Source organism: Coturnix japonica, chromosome 5, assembly GCF_001577835.2.
Source record: "Coturnix japonica isolate 7356 chromosome 5, Coturnix japonica 2.1, whole genome shotgun sequence".
Taxonomy (NCBI): Eukaryota; Metazoa; Chordata; class Aves; order Galliformes; family Phasianidae; genus Coturnix; species Coturnix japonica.
This window is the reverse complement of record NC_029520.1, coordinates 37,638,623-37,662,550: the sequence shown is the minus strand read 5'-3', so window position 1 is coordinate 37,662,550 and position 23,928 is coordinate 37,638,623. Positions and strand designations below refer to the sequence as shown.

Genomic DNA, 23,928 nt, shown 5'->3' with positions numbered 1-23,928 from the left:
TACGAACAACTCAATTAGTGGCTCTGCAGGGATCAGAGCACAGCCCTACTATACACAATTTAATAGCTACCATATATCATCAAGATCTAATTCCCAGGTTGAGTAGGATGTAAATGGCAGTAGCCCACAGACACATTTTTTAAAAACTTGAAATCTTTGCGGCTTAATAGTCTACACAAAGCACACTCATATAGTTCATCCTGAAATTTTTCCTATAATTCACACCTGGCATCCTGCAGATTAATACTGCTGTATCATGGTTACATTATCTGATTTCTTGATACACTGTTAACATGCCAGATAAAATTTGTTTGCATTATCAGAGATTCATTATGCCAGAAAAAATAATGGTCTTAGACTTGGAACACTCTGTGCTTTATGTTCTCACCATTTAAGAGAGAACTCTGTGAGAGCTCTGCTGTTGTATGCTCATTCCAGAAAAAGTTGCTGGCAATTAACTCCAGATCTTCTTATATAACACCTTGGATCCAGGACCACTCTGTTTTTTATTTTTAATTTAGTTTAGGGGAAATTTTAGTGTATGCTACACTATGTAGAGTAAATATAAGACTTTCTTTATTAATTCCAAAGCATAGTCTAGCAAATGCAATCCTGATTTTTTTATTTAGGCAAGATGTCAGTCATAATAATCAGCTCATATATAATGGAATGATTCTAGAAGAATATAATTACAGGCTGATCAGGAAGGATAAGGGCAGTCTGAGAAAAAGGCATCTGATATTCAAGTGCACATGAAGAAAAGGTCCATATGGAAATCATAGGAAGTATGCAGAACATCTTAGTCCTACTGAAGTAAACGGCAAAACTGGTATTAATTTCAGTAGGGGACCAGCCTTGTACTTCAACATAGGTGGAAAAAAAGTGTTTTCCAGGTTCCCAAAGCCTTTTGTGTAGGTGATGCTATTTGTTCACAGTGCCAACTAATTATTCCTTATTTAAACTAATGAACCATAATTACATCTGGAATGGCACATCATAATATGGGTTTTAGTGAGCAAATCTGAAAATGACTGGTTCAGTTTTTGTGTCCAAATTCTCACATAATTGAGGCTAGAAGTAACCTAAGTGATAAAATGTGGCACTTTTTTTTTCTTTTTTTTTCCTAGTTATGTGTAATGTTGTACTTTATCTAATACCTCACAGACTTGTTTCTGACTGCACCCATGCAGCAGGATTAAAGAGCTCTTCCACCCTCCAGAAGCCAAGTATGATGCCTTGATGTGACCTAATCCTTTTGAATGTAACACCCAATACTCATGAAGCTTTATGATGGAAATAAATTATGTCAACCAGGAGCTATTGCACCTTCTGCCCAGAGTCCATTTTGGATCAAGAGACATTTTGAAATTGAAATATGACCAAAAAAATCCAATTTACATACATTCTGATATTTTCTTTTTCTTTTTTTTTTTTTTTTTTTAAAAGCACATTCTTTCCAAGCTTAGTATCCCAGAATTCTCATTTGTGTCTTAGAGATATATCAAAAGGTACTGACAAAAGCAAAGAAAAGCAAAATACATCTACAATATGAACATTTCCTTTTTGAAAAAAAAATGCACGTGCATTTTAAGGCCAGTAGTTCTATTCCCAATGGAGAAGGCAACGTGTGTTTCAGTTTAAACCAGTCCTATCTTATTTAGCATATCAACAGGAAAACAGTCATTCGAGCCAACAAATGAACAAATAAGAACACTAATAATAATTCTAATAATATTGGTGTCAGTGCTAATTTTCCAGTCTACTTAAATGAGCTTCACCAGGGTTTGAAGACAGCTTATAAGGGGAAAATACATATCATTTTATCTACTTTAATTATACCACTTTTACACATGAAATATATATTTACTGTTGTAAATATATTACTTATTCAAAATGTACAAATACAATTTTCCTATGAGAAAAGGCCCACAGAGCCTTAAGTATTCTGTTTCACAATTGTTCTGAATTCAGGACACAGAAAACAAACATTCATTACATTTTAAGGGATAATTGCTACCAAATATGGCTACAAAATGCTTCAGATGCTGCGGAGACTACAGATACTAATAACTTTGTAAATTAAAGTTAAACCTTCTGTGTGCCAGGTATCTTGCATAAGATAAATTGGATAATATCAGTCTGCTTGCAAGGAGAAAAGATATAAATATTCTGTATGTATCAACGTATCTTCAACACGGCAGTTGCTGATAATTTATTGGACATGTAAACAGATGCATCTAATCCTGCTATGAGAGCTAGTCAGAGAGACTGAGAGGAAAAAATAAAAGCCACTGTGTGTAACAGAGAGAAAGATATAAAGTGCATCATAGAAAGTACTGACTGGCCTAAGATTTTTTTACTTCAGTGACTATTCAGTACCAGGCATTCAAGCATGTTAGCACAAAATATTATTCTGTCAACTTCCCCACTCTATATGATGCATCTTACCGTAACAGTTCAGTTCATGAAGTGGCATCAATTTATTTAATTAGAATAAAATACAAAATTTTTCCTATTATTTTAAAGTCACTTACTTACTGGAAGTTTGCTTATATACTCTGCATTCCAGCATAGAGTGAAATCTTATAACTTTTATTACTGATAATTATTATTGAAATTTGCATTATTGCAAAGAATATTTGTAGACAGACTATTTGAATTTGTTTCTTTATTCCAACTCATTTATAATTTTCTGCATCATAACTCTGAACACACTTCAGTGCTTCAGCAGCCTCCTTTCAAAAAGAGAAAAGACAATAAAACTCTGACAGGAACTGTCTAATTCAACAGCAAAATTCTGCTGTCAATTATACTAATATATAGAGCTATGCTAAACGAGAAGATAATATACAGAAGACTTAGCCCAATCTTTTGAGATCTGATTCAAGTCACTCAAAACTGTTCTGTTGACTACAGTAACGACATGTTTAATCTCACAGAAAGCACCTACAACACCATACTCCACTGCTAAATGGGTTTTTTATAAAGGTACATAGTGACAGGATGAAGGGAAATAGATTTAAACTGGAAGAGGGTAGATTTAAATGATATTAGGAAAAAATTCCTTACTGCGATGGTCATAAGACACTAAAAGCAAAGCAAAGTTTTAGATTATCCCTACCTGGAGGCATTCAAGGCCAGGCTGGATGGGACTTTGTGCATTGACCATGAGGAAATTACTATAAATGTTATGAATATTGTAACTGGTCTCCTTAAGATTCTTACTATACATTTCCTACACACAAAACCTGGAGCAATTCTTCTAATAACAATTTAGTGTACCTATCCCAGTTTATCTGAAGTCAGATGTGCCATTTGACCTTTATTGTCAGGATTCTACTGAATTACAGAAGACTAAGGAGTATAATGTTCCATTAGAGGAGATACGTGAAAAATTAATAAGCACAATGTGATTAATAAGCAAGAGACTTGGGTAGATTTTTTTGCAAAACAGTAATGTTCACAGTTTCCAAAACACAGACATGCTGCATAGGCAGCAGAGTCAACTTACTTAGCTAGAAGTAGTCTTTAAGGAATAAGGTGCTTTTAAGAAATAATAAAGAAAAGGAAAGCAGTTTCTGAAAAGTTAAGGGTAAACATTCAACATGAAAACACTTTAAGAGTGATAAAAATGTGAATGTGTTTTCTTTATGACAAGAGAGTTTGTGATAGCTGGAAGTGTTTGAGTTCCAAATCAAAGTCTTTTTAGCCATAAATAAGTTATTTACTTAAGGGAGTACATTTCTTCCATTTTAACAAGAAAGATTAAATATGTGCTGTTGATACAGTCTATGTCTTCACAAGCAACATAAATTGATCGATTTCTTATGTCTATGGTCAGTTTAAGATTATAACACCCTAAATGAAGGGTCATGTGCAACCACCAAATCATACGTTGCTAAGTAACCAGCAACCTTAATTAACACATTAACAATCCAGCACATGCTCTTTAAAATCCTATAATTACTTGGCATAATTTCCTTCCTTTCTCCACAACTTTTAAAAGAGAGCTATTTTCATCTTTTTAAGAAGTACTGTGTTGCCTCACTGGAAATGGTCTTCAAATCTCTTATCTCAGAATAAAGTATGTCAGATACTGATATCATTGAAATACTATTCATTAATCATTTCTGTTTTACCGTGGTACAAGGAAGATTTCATATACATGCAGTACTTACTTTTTTTGCATTATATGAAATAAAGCATTTGAGATATTTAGTACTGCATAAAAATCATTGAAGTATGTATTATGCAAAATGTTCTTTTCAAGGAATTAGTCCTAGCAATGCAAAACTGGTAGTCTAGTAAACTCAGTCTATTACAGGAGAAAGCTCATTGCCCATTGCTTTTCTGTGCCCTGATAATTCATGGTTTCATTGGGCTTTTCAAAGTTAGTTCCTTGCTTGAACTAAGGAAATTTTAATTTAAGGTAATTGTATAGTGCTTCCGGATGAGACTTAATTTTATTTCTGAATTAGGACAGTATAGATGTAAACTGTAAGAAAGGAATCCAACACTGAGTAAATACGACAGGTTATGTATACATGTCAAACTTGAAAAAAAATGTGAAAGGGAAAATTTCACATCAGTCCTCTGTTAGTCCTCTGTGTGTTAAACACTTTATTCAGTATGTTTAAAAGCTCAAAGAAAGGCTTTCTAAGGAAATTCCAATTTCAAATATTTATGAACAAAACAGGATCTGAGCATGATTCCTCAGAAAAAGATTGATTGAAGGCTCAGTTTAATCCAATCACTATTTAAATGTATTACTAACAAAGCCCCATTTCCTCCTCTTCCTAAGGTATTCTTGAATTATTTTATTGAGTGCAGGAAGTGTTCATGATTTTGGCCAATGAAATGTCAGGACCATGTGGCCAGAGCCCAAGGACAGAATCAGGCTGAGCTGAACTTCCATTACCGTGACTTGAATCTTAATGTAGGAGGATGGGGAGATAGCTGTTTACAGTCACCTTTGGAAAAGGCATGAATATTCCTAGCATATATCAATTACTAAAGTGGAAATAACGGTCAAAGGGGAGGTAAAAAAAAAAAAAAGAAAAAAAAGAAAAAGAGAGAGAGAGAAAGAGAGAAAGAGAAAGAGAGTGAGAGAGCTTGCTCTAGATATATAAATAACTTGATTCTAGGCTCTCAGATCAAAATTTCTTTTTTTTTTTTTTTTTAAATTAACACCTGCTCCCCACACACTCATGATTAATATCATTTTTCCCTTAATGTCTTGGTGCTAGCTAGGAAACTGGAGCACCTCTTATATACTTCTATTTTTTTTCCAGAAATTTAAGTGCAATTCTGAATGTGCTATCAAAGTGCATAAATGATTAGAACAGGATGAAAACCACAGGGTTATTATCCCAAGTCAGACAACGTAGTTTTTTGAGTGTTTCCAGGAGTAGATTGAATTTAAAATCATACAGATTCAGTCAGGCTGCTGTTGAAGTTACTTCCTGCAGAACTACAGTGAGGTAAAAGTCACTACAGTAGTCTGGATGGTAGAATGACTGATTATATTTTACCTGCTCTATCAGCCACACAGATACATCTTTTTCCTCCTGAAGCAAGGTTTATATAGTGAAAAATTTCCTTTTAGGAACTGTATGTTATGAGCAAATTCTTCCCTTTACTGTTAGGCTGTGTTGATGTTACTGACCCCTCATCTACACCCACTTAGAACTCCAAGAAAGCAAAATTGAACCATCTATGAAAATAAATGTAAAAGTCAAATCTACTTTACACTTATCACTACCTTTAGTGTAGTTCTTGTGCAAATCACAGTAAGTATTTGATAATCAAATTTAGACCTGCTCATTGATGATTTTTGAAACAGTTTCCATGGTATATTTATTGCAGGAGTTCAAAAGTCATATATTAAAAAGCATTATTAATAATATAATACAGAATATTATATTATATATATATATTATAATTAATAATAAATCATGATTTAATTTGAAATAATTTATCTAAAAGAAAAACCATTGCAAATAAACTCAGAAGAGTTTCAGCTCTCATTGAAATCTTCATAAAACATCTGCGTTTTGAAAAGCCAAATACATCATGACACCTTTAGCTGGCAACAGTAACAATTACAATAGCCAACTCCTTTTACCATCAGGCTTTTTCAATATAGTAAGAAACACACTCCATTTGAGGGTGAAATAGTCAACCTATTAGCATTTTTTTAGATATGTGGCTGCAATAGCAATTCAGGAACAATTTGCATTAAGTCTTCTGTAATTTCTATCACTTCCTGGGGTTGTAAATTTATACACAATGTACATATTCATATTCATTAAAAAAGAAAAATAAATCAAACAAACTACAAAAAAACACAAACAAAAAAAACCCCAAAAAACAACAAAAAGAACAACAACAAAAAAAAAAACAAAACACCAGAAATGAATATTTAAAATGAAATAGATTCTTTTAGTGAAAAAAAGCAGTTAGTACATGATCCAAGATACCATGATCTGGCAAGGTTAGAAGGGGTGAAGATATAGACATTTTTCATTAATAGTAATCATAACTAAAACTTAGTTCAATGGCAGTGTAAAAAATGACTGTTGATCTAGGTGAAATTTGTTAACATTTTTCAGACTTCCTTCATAAATGTAACTGTGCAACTCAATCTTTACTTTCAAGATGATAAGAGCATAATGGTTCAGTTATTAATTTTGAAATTGTATTTGAGACTTGATGTTGGTTTAATTTTCAAAGGAGAAAATAACTAAAGAAAAAAGGAAAAAAAAAAAAAAGACTTATAAAACAAAGTTTGAGAGCTTATTGAACATTTATGCTTTTATGTTAAGCCAAAAAAGAAGACTTTTCACATCATATTATTCTTTTCCATTTTAAAATATGTATTTTTTAATTATTCAATTGATTCACATCCGTCTAAATGTTTTGATCAGCTGAAATACTGGTGAAACTATGAAATCAGATCCTGATTCTTTGGCTCTCCTACCTGTAACCTCACTGAAGACCTATCCAGTTACAGCAGATAAATTAGTATGATACTTTCCACATAAAATTAACAACAACAACAAAATAATTAAATACTAGTTCAGTTGTTGTACCACTTTGGTGCGAGGAATTGTCCTCTTTGATCTGCAACATACAGAGATTTATTTTGAACATCAAAGTAGTCTATAAAAATTTAACAAGAAGATGATCAGTTATGTAATTTCATGACCTCTGAGGAGCAGGGTAGAAATCAGCAATGCAAAAGACATAGAATGAAGGAACAAAAGAAAAATGAATCCTCAAATAATATAGCTGAACTTTGAATTCTGAGTTAGTCTTTTGAGAGACCTTAAACCACATTATCTGCCATGTCTATACATTATTCTTTAAAACAGCTATAAATCTGATGGAAATCCACCTACTGCTGTGGGCTTGCTTAGAATTCATGCAAATGTACACTGGGTTAGAGTTTAGTCTCTAATATTTGCAGGTTTCTTTGTGACTGTTTGGCAGACAGATACACGGGGGGTCAATATGATATACTTTAATATACTTCTCCATCCAAAGGAAAAGATCTTCTGAGTTACTCAGAAACCCCTCCAGCAGATTTCAATAACGGCAATGTACAGTCATCCCACACAGCAAAGTCATGAGCTGGTGCAGAAAGCAACCATCTTTACTGAAGCATTCTATCTAGAAATCTTTATGTGTGTACGAGTTTGATACAAGCACAAGGAGAGATTTGAGGTAAAAATGCTGACCCAAGCCATATCTCAGCAGCAGTGCCATTTGACATTAAGGGCAAACTGATAGCATTTATTCCATCTATCTGTGAAGGACACTCTAGAAAAGATTCCTATAACACTGAAAAGTATAAGAATTCCCAGTGTTGGAGAGATTTGTTTTCTTTGAACACAGTGAAAACAGTTTGTTTCAAATATAAAAATTTGGAGGTCTAAAGGCATATTTCAGTTGTGGCATAGTCTTCAGATTCAAACAAAGTAGGATAACACAACATCATTTCATCTTACAACTTCTAAAGGAATTAATACACTTTTTTTTTTTTTTTTAAAGATTCAGATGTTCAAATTAACACTATTTAAAATGATTCATGCGCCTTTAATTGATTTTTTTTTTGCTTGGAGAAAAGTGTTAAGTAGCATAGCAGAACTGACAAATTTGCAGAGAAGCTTAACATGGGCATGATGTTCACACAGAAATATCCTGTTTTCTTCCTCTTAAGGATTACTTTTCAACTGATCCTCTTATGATTTCTAAAAAGCATCAAGTACCCAACAATTCCCACAGACAGATAAAGCTGAATGTGCAGCATTTGTGTAAATCAGGCTATTCATATGGATCTCTAAAAATAAAATGTTGCATGGTAGAAGAGCTTTGCCTTTGTTTTTGTGGGAGAGGGAAGTTGTCTGACATTTTAGTCTCACTAAAACTTCATAGAAAAACATCTTGGAGATACAAAGAGCCCAAAAGCTTATGACAAAGGTCATTCACAAGAAAAGGTTAACAGAAATGTGTCAGTTTGGAATAATTTCCTTGGGCAGAGGACATTTATGATAAGTTGCAAAGATATCATACCAAAAATTATGCTGAAAAAAAAAACAACTTTCTAACATTCACAGTGATATGATTCTTTCAGTTTATACTATACTTTTCTAAACATCAACATCAAATTTAATTTAATCAATTAAATCAAATCTAATTAATTCTGCTCTACTGAAAAAAAAAAACAAAAAACACCACATTTGGAATTATCTGAATATTATTATACTTTCATTTCAAAGGGAATATCAAAATGTTTTCTTCTCACTATTTGTTTTCTTCTCACTGTACAAGAAGATGAAAACAAGTGTGTTTCATTGGAAAGAGGAAATCTGCTTCCCTCCTCACTCTGCTACAGCTATATAAATATTAAAATCAATCTTAAATAAATAATGTGTACACACAAACATAATGTCATAAGGTTCTACAGAAACCTGTGATTTGACAGCACTTTGCAAAAATGCAGAGGCTTTTTTTTTTTTTTTTTTTCTTTTTATTACTCAGGGGGCAGAATCGGGGTATTCTTGTTTATCTTTTCTCATTCAGTTTTTCATTTTCCCGCATTAACATAGTCAAAATTTACTCAATTGCAATCTTTTTATCTAATTAAGCATGATAAATTATTAATATTGCAGAAATACCATACAGAACAAGGAAATAGAGGCAGCTTAAGGGACTTTCTTATCAAATATCTATATTTTACATATGTGTGCTCACATAATAAATATACAGTACATACCTATATACGAATTGTTTCAGTTCTCGAGCACTTTTTGAATAGAACATTGGTATAATTTATTTTTAAGACAGAGAATAAGCTTTCACTTATGCTCACTTTAGTGGAATTACCCTTAGAAACTGAAATAAATATCTTAATTGAGAAATTAACACCAGTTCTAAAAAGCAATACAAGTCAGTCTCAACTTTGGATGGATACATAAGTTTTGATTTTAATATAATTTTAATATCCATGCATTGATTTTTTAAAGGTTGAACAGAGGTTACTGGTAAATCTGGCAATACAGGTCAACAGGTCTTATTCTATAAACAGAGTTATTCCCAACAATGATTGCCTTTGGTAGCCTTATTTTAATCTCAGTTCTGGCAACCTACTTCATCCACCTTGTGGTCCAGCAGTATAATGCTTAATATCATTAATATCATTATGAAGAAGCTGCTACTGAATATCTTGGTGGGAATCCTCCCTTTTGGAGAGTCTACAATGGGCATGTTTTCAGGCTTAATCTGAGTGGCTCACAGGGGCTGATGTCTTTTGGACTGCTGGCCACACTACACTTCATGCTGAGTATTTCCAGCAGCCAAAATCTTTCTCCTCAGGAGTGCTCTCAATCCATCTTTGTATGGGAGACTAACCATTTGCAGTAGAAACCAGTATTAATTTAAAATATATTATTAACTTTACACAAAGTGCTTATGAAGAATAGTTTTAGTGCTATATGGTACTGATATAACAAGGAAATTCACTTTTGTGAAGGTTGAACACAGAGCAATTTCTATTGGATTCACACAGTGCAGAATTAGGTCACTGATTAATACCGCTCTCTCAACCATGGGACAAGAAGCTGCTAACAGTGAACTTCAACCACTGACTTACTTCAAGCCAGAAAGATGAAACAAAAATGCATCCAAATGAAATCTGAAAGTAAAATAATAATTGTAGATCCAAATAATCTTGCATACAAAGCTTTTCACAGGACAGTCATTCCCCCTGCTCCTATCATCATTACAAACCTATCCCAGGGCTCCGCTTTAGCCTGTAACTGGTCTGAGCTGAGACATGGGCCAACATGGGGTCATGCTTGTTGCTTAATTAAAGTCAAATTAAGTAGGTACAAAGTTTTAACCAGCAGATTTGGTCAATTTCACATTCAGTTTAAAAGTGAACCTGGGCAAATGAATGAAAAGAAGATTCAGCACACAGGGGAAAAAAAAAAAAAAAAAAAAAAAAAAAAAAGAGGTCAAAATTTATAGTTGTTTTTGGCAAACCCAGAAAGTTGTAAAAAGCAATTAAGAAGTAAATGTATGGTGAAAGGAAGTGAGGAAAAACACATTACTTATGTGACTAACTGTGGCCTCCCTGTTCACTGGGAAATTTTGTGAATCAATAAAAAAAAACAACAAAAAACGTACCCAAGTCATGTTAAGTGCTTGCAAAGGATTTAGAATAATGTAAAATAAGAGGCTTTTTCCTTCATGATTAATGCTAAATACAAAGAGTCAGATCAAACCTGTCAGATATTTTTTTTTTTCCCCTCATGGAGTGAGTAGTGCATCCCATTAAAAAATCTACTCTATTCAGAATATCAAAATGGATTTCATAGATGTTTTCAAGCTGCCAAAATAAAGATGTCCTCATAAGTGTAGGTAAATGTCTGGGAACTGCATTTGGCAAAGAAATGCTGAAATAGAAACACAAGCATAATTGAGACATTTAAGCTGCCCCAGTGCAAGAAATATTCTCTGTACATCTGTGCTTCCTGGAACCTTAAACACCAGAGGCTTCACTTTCATTTGCCTAATACCATGTGCCTGTTCATAATGATGCGTAAGAATTATACTGTTAATCTTTCCAGTGTCGATTTCACAAAGAGTGGTCATCACAATTTCATTATGTTTCTCCAGGTAAATCCACTTGGCAGGAAAATCCTACATCAAATAGACACTGTGAGCAGGAGCTGCACTTAGCTAATAGACTCTTCAGAGTCAAATACCACAGCATCTCCCCTGCAGGCATGTTTCTCTATCACACAAACACACTTGAGTGAACCAAAGGACCTGAGTGAGGTTCTGTTCTGTTTCTTCTCAGAACAGCTGTGGTTGAATGAGGAACACTCAAGTCATCTTGTCCAACTGCCTTTCTCAAGCACTTACACCTAGAGTTGGGTACCCAGGACCATGTACAGATGTCTTCTGAGTATCTCCAAGGAGAGAGATTGCACAGTGTCTGTAAGTAACCTACAGATGCTCAGGCACTTGCAAATTGTTTCCTGAAGCTTAAACTGAACCTTCTGTACTTTAAGTTATGCCTGCATCCATGAACAGAGGCATAATTAAAATGGAAATTTGATGACATATTGGGAAAAATCATAGATAATTCCATCATTTGAACTGAAATGGTATTTTGGCAACAAGTCAAAATTTAGAAAAATCATCACATCAGGAAAACCAGTTATTCAAAAGCTTCAGTGACAGCATACTACAGCGTTTGAAGAATGCTACATTTTTTTCTGCATCCATAAAACAAGCATTTTGCTTTCTACCTAACTACTAGAGTCCAACAAGTGAGATTCCTACATGACACACATGCTGCCATCAGCAGTGGAAGTGCTGTTCTGCTTAAGTTAAGACTCAGTGATATGGGTCTGCAGGCTTAATCATGCAAATCTTTTGGTCACATGCCTGATTTCAAATACACTGAACTACAATGAATCATTCATACACCTAAAATATTTTAGAAACCAATTATAGCAAAATGATAGTATTATATTCCTTTTAAATATTAAAATGACTGGGATTTTGGATGGGATATGGGGAGAAGGGGGGTTTTGTTTGTTTTTCTGGTAAGATTCCAATCAGTTTTACTAATATTTCTCCTGTACTATAATTTCACTCTTTACGTCAATTAGTTTTTCCACTGAATTACAGTACGCTGCTGTGTCCCGCCAAAATACTGTTATTTTCTACCTGCAGAGGATATATTTCTGGTGCAGGGTGAGATCACATAAACAACAATAGATTTGCTTTGTCAGATTAAGTTTGTGGTTGATAAGGTTTTCTTATATAGATGTACATAACATATACATATAAATATATACATCACCAGTTACTTGTCACTGTACCCATTTTTAAGCATTCAGGATTTTCTAAATTTAGTCAGTCCTTTAAAAAAAAATTGTGATTAAATTTATACATATCTCACACATATGACTGAGATCTAACATAGCATAAGCATGTTGGTTTATTTTCTGTCTTCTGTTTCAGTGACATCTTAGAACAAAGCTCACTTTGTTATACAAGAATGCTTTTGTGAAATAGAAAATGGAAACGTGGAAAAAAATAACTAACTGACACTAGTCTGGCAACCAGCAAGCATCAGCTGCATAGTACCAACCTGACAATACTTATTTGCTGTTGGTCACATAAACAAACTGGAATTTTCTTGCACTTGTGTTTGCAAAAACCTTTTATTAATGGTACTAGACATTCTTCTGCTTGGGGTTGAAAGATAGAATGATTCAGTGAGACATGATAACTTCATATCATGCAAATCAATTGGCAAAAACCTTGGGCTCAGATTCTAAGGGAAAGAGGATAGATGGTAGCTCATAGGGTCATTTGTTGAATTTTCCCTATGAAAACAGTGAATGAATGCCTGGATACAGGTATTTCCTTGTGTTTTACTCAATTTTGTCTACTCAGAATTATGTACATACTTATATATGTACATACAAACACACACATGTGTATTCTTGCGTATGTATATTTAAATAAGATTAAGTTTCCTGACTAGAGGAGCTATCACCTGTGAGTAGTTCAGCTCTGTTTTCACTAAAACTGAGATAACTCAAAATATTAACAGTAGAATTATGTGGATTCTAATCAAGATGTTTTGGAAAACTATGGGAAAAAAATACTGTATGGGCACAAGTGTGTTTACACCTTTGAGTGTGGTGCCACACAACACTTATTTGTGCAAAAGTTAACCGTAAATTATTCAGCAGTGTCACGTAAAGGGAGGATTATCAGAACGCAAATGTTGGACTGATTTAATTACAGATTCTGATAGTTCTTCCTGCAAAGTTATTCCAAAGGCAAACAAAACAGCACTATTCAACACCAAAATTAACTTCTTATTCTTGTAGTAGATTCAACAAGAACACAGCTTGATACCGGAAGTTTCTTCTACAGATAGTGTTGCCATAAATCAGCTTTATAACAATCCATTTGCTCATTCAGGGCAATACTGAAATTTCCAAAGGTACGTCAAGCTCTCTTGACAAACATAGTAACACATTACTTCTGTCTCAGTTGAGCAGCTACAACCTAAACTTTTCTCTCTCCAAACAAAAATACAACCAGCTCCCTTAAAAAATCTTTAACACTGTCAGAAAAGATTGAGATGCTACTTTTTCTTTCTAGCAGAAGTTGATCTAAATGATATGAGCTTGTAAACGGGGAAAAAAGGGTAATGAATCCAGATATAAATTATTTGCATAAGTAATCAAACAATAGCATTTACTGCACAAGAAACCAAGCTACCATATCCTTTGACTATATCTGTCCACTCTTTCTTATTGGAAAGGTCTAAGAATCTAGTAAGACAAAGTTGCCAATCCTATTTACAGAGCATCAGCCTGCAAAGTCCACTGTGGACTACACAGGCTATAGGACAGGTTCTTGTTTTCCTCCTTGATGTTCCAGCTTATTAAAAGAAAGAAAAGAACCCTCACTAATTGTGAATTAATGTAGGCAGCAAATAAAGCAGTTTAAAGTATTCATCCTTTTTCATCATAACTTTTAAAATAACATTTACAGAAATTGAAAGTTTTGTTCAATTAAATGAACTTCTACTTATTCAGTCTCATGAACTAATGCATTTCAGCTGTTCTCATTAATTGTCCCATCACAAGCTGCTCTGCAGGAGCCTTGCAGTGCTGTTTGGAAATACATCTGGAATTTATATCACTAAGATGAAATAGTTTGTTCTTCAAGACAATAAAAACTTCATACAGACCAGATGTGAGGGAAGCCTGATTTTCAGTGTCTCCAGGGATGGGGCATCCACCAACTATCAGAGCAAGGTGTTCCAGTGCTTCACTATCTTCATTGTAAAAACTTACTTCTTATATCCAGTCTAAATCTCCTCTCCTTTTTTCCCTTTTCTTACCACAACAGACTCCGCTAAAATGTCAGCTTCTGTTAGACTGGTGGGGAGGTTCAAACTTATCACCAACATCCTCCCCTGACATTGTGGTCCAACATATTAAAACAGGTGGCATTATTTTCAGGGCAACCCTCATAATATTGGTGTCAAACAAAGGTATGAATCACAATTCTAAACAACTGTGTAGGGGAAATTCCTAGATATTGCTGAGAGACATCTTATATGCCTACCTCATGCTGTTTTTTTTACAGTGGCAGAGAAGTCCTATTATTGTATTCTGGGAGAAATACACTCTATGTCTGTTTCAGAAAGTCTTCTGTTTGGTTCTTCCTGCTTTTCCTAGCTGATGGCCAACTGCTCTGCTTTTCCCTTGCATGGATGCAGCAAATCTTTACAAATAAGCTTGGTCACAGTTGTCAGACCTGTAAAGAAACCAGATAGGGAAGTATATTAAAAATCCAGTGGTCTAAGCATAAATGCACTTAGTCCTTGGACTGTCTGAAATAACAAGGGTAACTGAAGATTCATTTGGTTCCATAAATCTGTTTTGAGCAAAGACACCTCCAATGTGAATCAGATTTTGTTGTGGAATTTACTGAAGCTGTATCTTTTGCAGTATATTTTCTTAGTACTCTTCACTGGAATTGTTATATCAGACTTATCAACACAGTAGGTTGTATCACCCTCCTTCAACTTAAAACCATTTCCCCTTATCCTGCTTTTATCTACCCTTTCAAAGAGTTGACTCCCCTCCTGTTTACAGGCTGATACTGAAAGATCTGTAAAAGGCTGTAATTAGGTCACCCCACAGCCTTCTTTTCTCCAGGCTGAACAAGCCCAGCTCCCTCATTCGCTAACTGTGGCCCCACTGAAAGCAAATTAAAACCATAAGTGTCTGTTTACTTTCTTAAAAATGCCTTAAAATTCTCTAAGCCTTTGAGCATTTCAAAAACTGTTACCCTTAGCCTAATAAAAGCAACATATTTTTTACAGCATTCCACAACAAATCTATCTATAATTACTATTACAATGCTGTAGGTATGTATTACAGTAAATTTATAAATGAAGAGATATCAGCATTATTCCAATAACCGCTAATGAAATTTGCTTACTTAAACTAGGGATAGAAGAGCAAAACACTTCCTTGATTCTGAGAGATTTCTGTCTACAGTAAACGAGGAGACAGTTATGTGCACAAACAGGTTCAAACCTCAGTAGACAGATATAGCAGTTCTTAAACATGGCAGGGAAACAGTTTGTTGATAAAACCAGTTACTTCTGAGACACTGGGCAATTTTAAATAATAATAATAATAATAATAATAATAATAATAATAATAATAATAATAATAGTAATAATAGTAATAATAAGAGTATGATTACTTATTGCTTTTTAAAAATTGCAGTAAGCAACCAGAGAGTGATTTTGCAATATATATGATGCCTACTAAACACACTATGAAGTTTCAGATAATTTAATTTTTATGAATGAATCATTTCTAAATTGAACACAATGCACTGCCATTTTTTCTTTGTAAAAATCATGCAATCAAACTAAATAATCACCTACAAGGAGTGATATTGATAATATTATTAGGCCTGTGTTTTTTTTATTACATTTATTGCATTCAAGCTGAGATCAAGAGGTTAATTCCCAACTTGTTCCCCGATTATTCATAATTTTAGCCTATTGACTGAGCTATAGATCAGGGCAGCCATTTCTTTCTGACAAAAAAGAAAAGAGTCTTGCTTGTTTCCTCATCATTGATTAATTCCAAATGAAATTAATGCTTAATAGCTGCACTGTTCCAGTACATGTATATTTTGACCTTCCTGTTAAAGTAAACATGTATTTCAATACCATTATCAACATAATTCACTTGAAGAATCTTCCAGTATCTAAGGAGAAAAAAAAATGCATGTCTACTTGGTAACAAATGATTGTTTTTAGTCTTTACAAAAACAGGTTTTGTGCCCATGTAAATACAGCTTTACTCAGAAGGAATTCTGAAATTCCCATTGGTACACAGACAGAAAGAAAAGCTACTTCTACATACAAATAAGGATATAATAATAATAATGAAATTTATGCAGTAGTCCAAGTTTTACTATTACTATATACCCAAACCAGAAGCAGATATAAACTTCTTTAGCACCTCCAGCTCTCAAATGGAACGAAACAGTTGACCTTCAGCACCCATCCTCAAAAATCTACACAGCAGCAGTGTTTGGAACTAGCAGTGCACTTCAGCAGCTAGAACCATTGCTTCCTCTAATGCTTAATGAAAACAGGTGAAACAGGTGGGACTGTGATGCTAATATTTACACTGCTGATGAGAGTCTGCCCTTGTTTGGCAGAGAAGCATGTGTAATGACATTTGAAGTTTTCTACAGACACAGAAACACCAGAAATTCCAAAAGTGACTTTAGATTTAAAACTCAAGATGTCTTGAGAAGACAGAAGTGAGACAATATATATATTTTATTAAAAAAATTGTTCTTAAACACAGAACAGGCCAGTCTTCCAGAAGTGAAACACACAGAGCAGAATACGCCAACTATATGGATTTCTGAAATTATTATACCAGCTTAGAAGAAACCTGTCTCCCTGTTTTTTCAGCTAGCCCAATACTGAAAGCACAGGTGGAAGCCAGAGAAGAAGCAAGTTAAATGTAGTGATGAATCTATTTCCTCTTGAAGCACCAAACTAAGTTTACCAGTGCATTTCACATCTCTTCCTAACAGCCATTACTCCCTCTCCAAGTTTTGATTTAGTCACCTTGGGTGGGAATGAGAAGACTAGCATTGCAGTCAGAGCAGGATGAAACATATTTCCAAGCTAGCAGAAATAAAGGTTCATTACTGCAGATGTGAGCATGATCATTCCCTTTGTCTTACAGGAACTGGGTAAAAACAAACACAGACATCTCTAAAAAACAATTAGAATAAGAACTACTTCTGAATTTTCACCCAGATATGTTTCCAGGTAAAGGTACATCACCATCATCAAGACATTTTCTTTTTGTGAATAAAACATTATAAATCTTTCACTCCTGGTATATCACCATATTCTTATGATCTGATTGTGATTGTTCCCATATTACAGATGGAGAAAGATGCATAGCTACTGTGATTGACTTTGCCAAGGTCAGGAAATGATTTAGTGGCAGAGCTCAAAATAGCAAATTCCAAGTCTTCTGTTCTAACCATGAATCAAAATTTCCTCCATCAAACTATTGCCTCTGGGAAAAAAGAAGACACATATGATATTTTAAGTTAAAGCTGATGAAATCAAGTAAAATTCTTTACTCACACTACAGTGGTTAGAATACCTGCTGTTCTTCTCTAGCTGTAATCATCATGTGGTATTTATTTCTGGCAGTATCTCAGTGTCTTCTGTCACCTTTCCACTGACAAAGCCTTTATTTCTTAATATTACATTACTTATAATGTGTGTTGCCAGCCCACTCAGCATGCTTCTTAATTAATTACAAGTTGTAATATGTTTCTGGCAGCAGAGACAAAGAACTCTCCTGTTAGTAACAAGAGATTAGCAATTTCTTTCATTAACAATTGTAGAGAATATTCTATTATTATTAATTATATTTTCATTACTGTTATTATTTAACAGCAAGCTACGTGTACTGGCAAGTTTAAGATGTCAGGCCTCATGTTTTCACAGTGAGTCCTGAGATAAGAGCATTTCAGTAAAGGGTAAACATCCCTAAATTTAATTCTATCTACTTAGATACATAGATGTACACTTTATAGGGCTCTCTGAGCACTTAACAACATATTCTGTGAAGTGCATTTTATCAGACACCAATAGCTCATTTCATTTTCAGAAAAAATTATGTCACACACACAGGCACAGACACAGACCTACTCTTTTTTATTTGTTTCTTTTTTATTTTTTTAAAGAACTTTATAGTTTCTTTGCTCTATCTGTAAAGTACTTGTTCTTTGACAAATTCCAACACAAGTTTGCACTTTTATGTATTTCGTCACTTTTGGGTCCTGCAAAGGGGAAGGTTGCACTTCAAATAAGCTTTTGGAGAAGAGATCAAGTGGTCTCCTAATATGTCACCACATAACATTGTAACTGAGGATAGTACAGTATAATACAGATAATACAGTAGTATTTCTTTTAGTGACAGGAAAGTTTTTAGATCCAAATCAGTTCTGTGGTCCAACCAATGGAGCTTTCAGGTATAACCAACAGAATGATATGGAGGCAAGAAAAAGTGACTGGGTGAGGATTATAGTGACATAAACTGGTGCTAAAAGTAAAGGAAATGGTTTGAGAGTGCTTTTTTCCTTTGAGAATGGCAGCTTGCCTGAGTTGCTTCAGAAGGCTGGAACATTTTTAAATACCTGTCACTGAATCACAGAATTGTAGGGGTTGGAAGGGACCTCTAGAGATCATCGAGTCCAACCCCCCTGCCAAAGCAGGCTCCCTACACCATGTCACACAGGTAGGCCTTTTGGCTTCAGTACATTCTTAAGTGTTTTTACATGCAATGACACAAGAAAGTCATTAAAAGGCATCTTACCTCAGTGCTCACATTAAACCATACCTTGTTATCCTCTACTTTTTTTTTTTTTTTTTTTTTTTAACCGTTTCTATCATGGGAAGTAACTCATAATAGTAGGTAGACCACACCAGCATGGCTGGGATGGTTCTTATCTTCTGCAATTTCTCACAGTATTTTTATATTATTTACTAGCCCTGTCAAAGCTGTTTAATTAAAATGCAAGGGTCTGGAATATTGGCAAGAACTGCAATCACCCAGACCGACATCAATTTAGAAGCAGAAATAAATCCCATCATTTTCACTCTTCTATGAGGTTGGTGAGATGCAGTTGAGGTATGAGGCAGAAAGAAAATACAGTAACCATTTCATTCATTCCATCTAAATATGCTTGTATGAGTTCAGCCACAGATGCAGCTATAAAAACCTTTACAGTACAGAAACATTCTGCATAGCCTTCTTTGTCAGAATAACAAGTAGTAGCTACCCCAGAGTTGGTATGAAATTGTAACTCATTCTCAGGGCTAATCATAGACATTTCTAAACTAATTATAGTCTTCAAACTAATCTTAGGGAGGGAACTGCAACCTTGCATGTGTAGTAAGAGACCATCCATTACTCTGGTGTCAAAGTTTTCCCAGAGCTCTACTCAGCTGCAAAATTCCCATCCACTCCTCAACAAAGACATAACAAGGCTTTTTTTTTTTTAGTATTATGACACTGGATTCTATAAAGTCTCATCACTATTACTCCCTGTTGTCATACATTCCTCTACTGAACCTTAAAGCAACAGGTTTATTGGAAGTAAGAGACATATTTACAGAGCTGGATACAGACATAACAGGGATACTCTGCCTGTAGTGGTTACTGGTTGGACACGATATTTATGATCTAGAAACTGTACATTCACCCATAGCGATAGAGATACAATGGAGATACAATACAGAACACATGGAGTCTAGAATAGGAAAACTCTCAGTGTGACTTTTGGCTGTTTTTATCTATTCTGCAGTAATAATTGAAATTTCAAACTGAATTTCCAGTAAACATAAGAAAATAAATTATACAATTTATTTATTATATATTGGCTTGTCTTACTGTTTCCCTAACAATATGTGGACTCTTGTCCTCCACATACTGATGCATTTCATTTGGCTTTTTTTTTTTTTCTTCCCCCAGTCTTCTGATCTAGAAGAAATCCAACTTTTACCTCTGAGCTTAGAGCAACTATCTCTTAGATGGGAGATATCACTGTTATTCAAATAAGAAATCCTCCATCTGCCAACTGTATTCAGAAGTATGACAACTTACTGCTCCACAAGATGGAAGTAAATAGAGCAATTACACTTCCAGTACCTTTTTTAAAATATTGGATAGCATGATAACTCCCATTCTGCCTTTAAAATTATATTTGATAAATTTGATATATATATTTAGTATATATTGATATATATATTTGATTAATATATAACTGTAAAAGGCCCTTCAATTTCTGATATATCTTTTCATTATTCTTTTGGGAAAACTGAAACACAGAGTATTACAGAGTCTTGCTTGGAGAGAGAAAGCACGTCCAAGGAATCAGAAGAGCCTGTAACATATAGTTTCTAAGTTTTGAGCTTCAGCATCAGCAACTTCCTTCTCTGCAATTTCGCCAATTTACTATGAAATGTTACATTTCATACAGTGTTAATTGCTAAAGCTTTAACTGATGAGATGGAAATCATGAAGTTTAGCAGACAGTGAAGTTTCTTAAATGGCTATTAATAGGAAGTTATTGATGATAATGATGATGATGATTTTGGATCCAACATTTACTGTTACAATGATCAGAATCTTTTTTCAAAGTATGGAATCTGAGATAAAGATCTCAAACAGACAACCAGTAGAAAGAGCAGGAACAGTGTCATAGAAACAACTCTAAGAGAAATGGAACACTGTGAATACATGAGTGATATTGGGTCTAATTCCAGAATAGCTGTCTTTGGAGAAGATTGTTCATTTATTTATTCACAAGGTTTAGATTTGATTGTCTGTCTTTGGGTTCATGGGAGTAAGTTTGAGAGCAAGCCCTGCTACGCAGAATAATTTTCTATGCAGAAATTTGTATTAACGTCAGCTTATCAATTTTTTTTCTATACACAAAGCATTTAAGAAAAGACAGTTTGTAATTTCTGCAATAACAGTAAAGGCACATCCAATCAATCTCATTATTTCTTCTAGTTAAGGATAATTCATGCAAAATAATGGCTCAGTCTCACACCCATGATTGTCTTAGTGAGGATCTATACATGAGTTACCAAGAAACTTTAGGAAATTTCTGCAAGAGAGGAGACTCTCTTGCACAGAATAAACATTTGCCAGTGTTTTAAAGAGGGGAGAATAAAGAAAAGAGTAATTGGGAAAACCTTACCTCTGTGAAGATGCACATGGAAAAACTAAGATCTTTTCTCAGTTTAATTCTATTAGAAAACACAATTTCTCTGATATTTCAGGTAGATCATAGAATCAAAGAATCACAGAATCATAGAATGGCTTGGGTTGTTAAGGAACATAATGATCATCTATTCCCAACTCCCCTGCTATGTGCAGGGTCACCAACTACCAGATAGGCTGCCTGGAGCCACATCTAGCATTAAATGCAGTGTCATCTACCTACTATGGGATCATTTTTGCATTCTTTTCCATTTGTTTAAAATCATATCAATTTGTATGTAGCACTAACTCAGCAGATATGGTCTGTTGCTGAAAAAAACCTATCCACTTTCCATGAGAGAAGTTAGAAGCCACTAGAGAAAGAAAAAGTAGTGCAGCTTCTTTTGGTAGCACTAGGAACCCAAGATTCAGTGGACTGGATGACCTGTAAAAGTCCCTTCCAACTTAAATGATTCTATGATTCTATAATTTTTGCGTAGGATAGTAGTCAAGTACCTCATCATCTGCTGTGGGAGATCCAGATATTACCTGTCACAGGATACACTCTTCAGGAACGTTTCCAGTCACTCAACAGCCTGGTCTCAGGAAAGACATAACTCAGTTTCACCATCATCTACAAAAAGGGAATGGTAACACCTGCTCACCATATACTGTGTATTTGCTTCAATTTAAGATTTCATTAATCAGTTAATGGCTACAAAGCATACAGGAGATGTTAACAAATATTCACAGCAATTCAGAGGTGTAAATTGGTGTTTGCTAATAGAATCTTCCTACTGTGCAACACTTCACTTACTGAAGTCTATCATCTGCTGCTATTACAGCTGATAATTGAGTCAGTCTCACCAGGAGTGTTTGAGTGTTTTGGACAAGCTTCTTTGGGAGTCTTTTCATGCTGATATGCTATTTTGAATGTTGCTGTTGAGGTATTTTTTAATCTTTTTCTTTTTATCTTACACAGTCCTTAAATAGCTTACTAAGGTCTGTTTAAACTTAAAGGAAAAATTAGCTTGGGCTTCAGATTTTCTGTTTTCATGCAGAAAATCAGAAACCTAAATCAAGACAATGCTTTGTTACATACATAATTTCCTTCTGCTTCTACCTTAGAAGCAGAAAGCAAAAAGAAGAGATGACTAATGCTATTTATTTTTTATTCAATCCATTTGTATTTGGTGATGGATGCATTGGAACATGACTATTACCTCTTTTTACTGCAAGATTAACCAAACTGATCACTGAAGCATTCTAATCTTCTCTTTATGTAGGAAAAAAAAGAAGAAGTGTAATTAATCCTTACAATTGGCAGCAGCTTCCTCAGTGGAAATTGAGGAACTCTTAGAATTTTTAGAATTACCCTGAAGTTTTTTGAAATAATTGGATCAAGCAACTAAAAGCTTCTTATTACAGAAGGTATTTGAATTTCAGTCTAAATGAAAGTTCAGAGGGTTTATTTTTCTAATTCCTTCATTTTTCTTATGCATACATTTAGAAAATGTCTTCTGCATTATGAATGCAAAAATTAATGAATATTTTGAATGTTCATGTGGTGAGCCATCAAGAGTCTATAGCTCATTTAAGAAGAGAAGGAAAGAACAAGTGAAAAGTATTCTTAAATCTTAAATTAGTTATTTTCCTACAATGCAAAGTGTTTTATGACACTACAAGCTTAAGGTGCCACTGTTCTCATGTTAAAACTCACCTTCTGGTCAGCTGAGTTAAAGCAGTTTTCTTCAGAGACTTCACTGTCTTTCTCCTGACAAGAAAATGAATCAGCATACACATTGTAAGTCAGAGGATCTCCCTATTCTGCTTCATTTTATTGCGTTCAAACTGTTGTTCTGATATAAGTAAGTATGAAAAGACAGTGTTTCTAGCAAATACTTTTGCATACTGATTTATGGGCTAGTTATTAGATATTCAAGTTTTAAAAAACTTGCCTTAGACAATTCAGAGCTTCTTTAATAGTCTCCAAGACAAGTAAATGATTCTTACCAATTCCAGCATCAGACAATATTCTAATTATTACAACTTGATAACAAATCTCAAGCTATTCAGTGTTAAGTAGATCTAGATACTTACATTTTAGTGGAATAGATTTCTATCTTCCATACCTGAAATACACAACGATTCCTCAATTTTCTGGAGGAAATGAACAGAAAAACAAAAGCAAACAAATCAGCCAACAAACAAACCTTAGAAACCAAAAGCAGAATGCAATTAGAAATATATGTTCAAATATATATTCAACCAATATGGTCTGAGGAAGTTGAAGTTTGGGACAGGATATGCCTATGGTTTGTGATGGACAGATTCAAAATTTTGGAACATTTAAATGTTGGCAATATTACGATAGAGACACCAAAGCTCCTAGTGGTTAGCAATAGCTCAGAATATCACTTAAGGTCAAAATACTGCTTTCTAGAACTTTTGTACTCATGTCTTCTACACCTCTGCAACACCCAGGGCATAATTACACCTTGATCGCACCCTTGTCTTCTCTTTCTATCCTCCCATGAAT

General features: G+C 34.3%; 1 long non-coding RNA gene across 1 annotated transcript in view; it reads right to left on the bottom strand.

The window, feature by feature from the left end:
• Positions 1–23,551, bottom strand: part of LOC107315167 — a 44,292-nt gene extending 20,741 nt beyond the window's left edge. Inside the window, exons 1-4 of the long non-coding RNA XR_004307593.1 lie at positions 23,490–23,551; positions 23,110–23,163; positions 21,939–22,023; positions 14,674–14,865 (exon numbers count right to left, since the gene is read on the bottom strand). This is a non-coding gene — a long non-coding RNA (uncharacterized LOC107315167). The remainder of the gene's footprint in view (positions 1–14,673; positions 14,866–21,938; positions 22,024–23,109; positions 23,164–23,489) is intronic.
• Between the last annotated feature and the right edge of the window lie 377 nt (positions 23,552–23,928).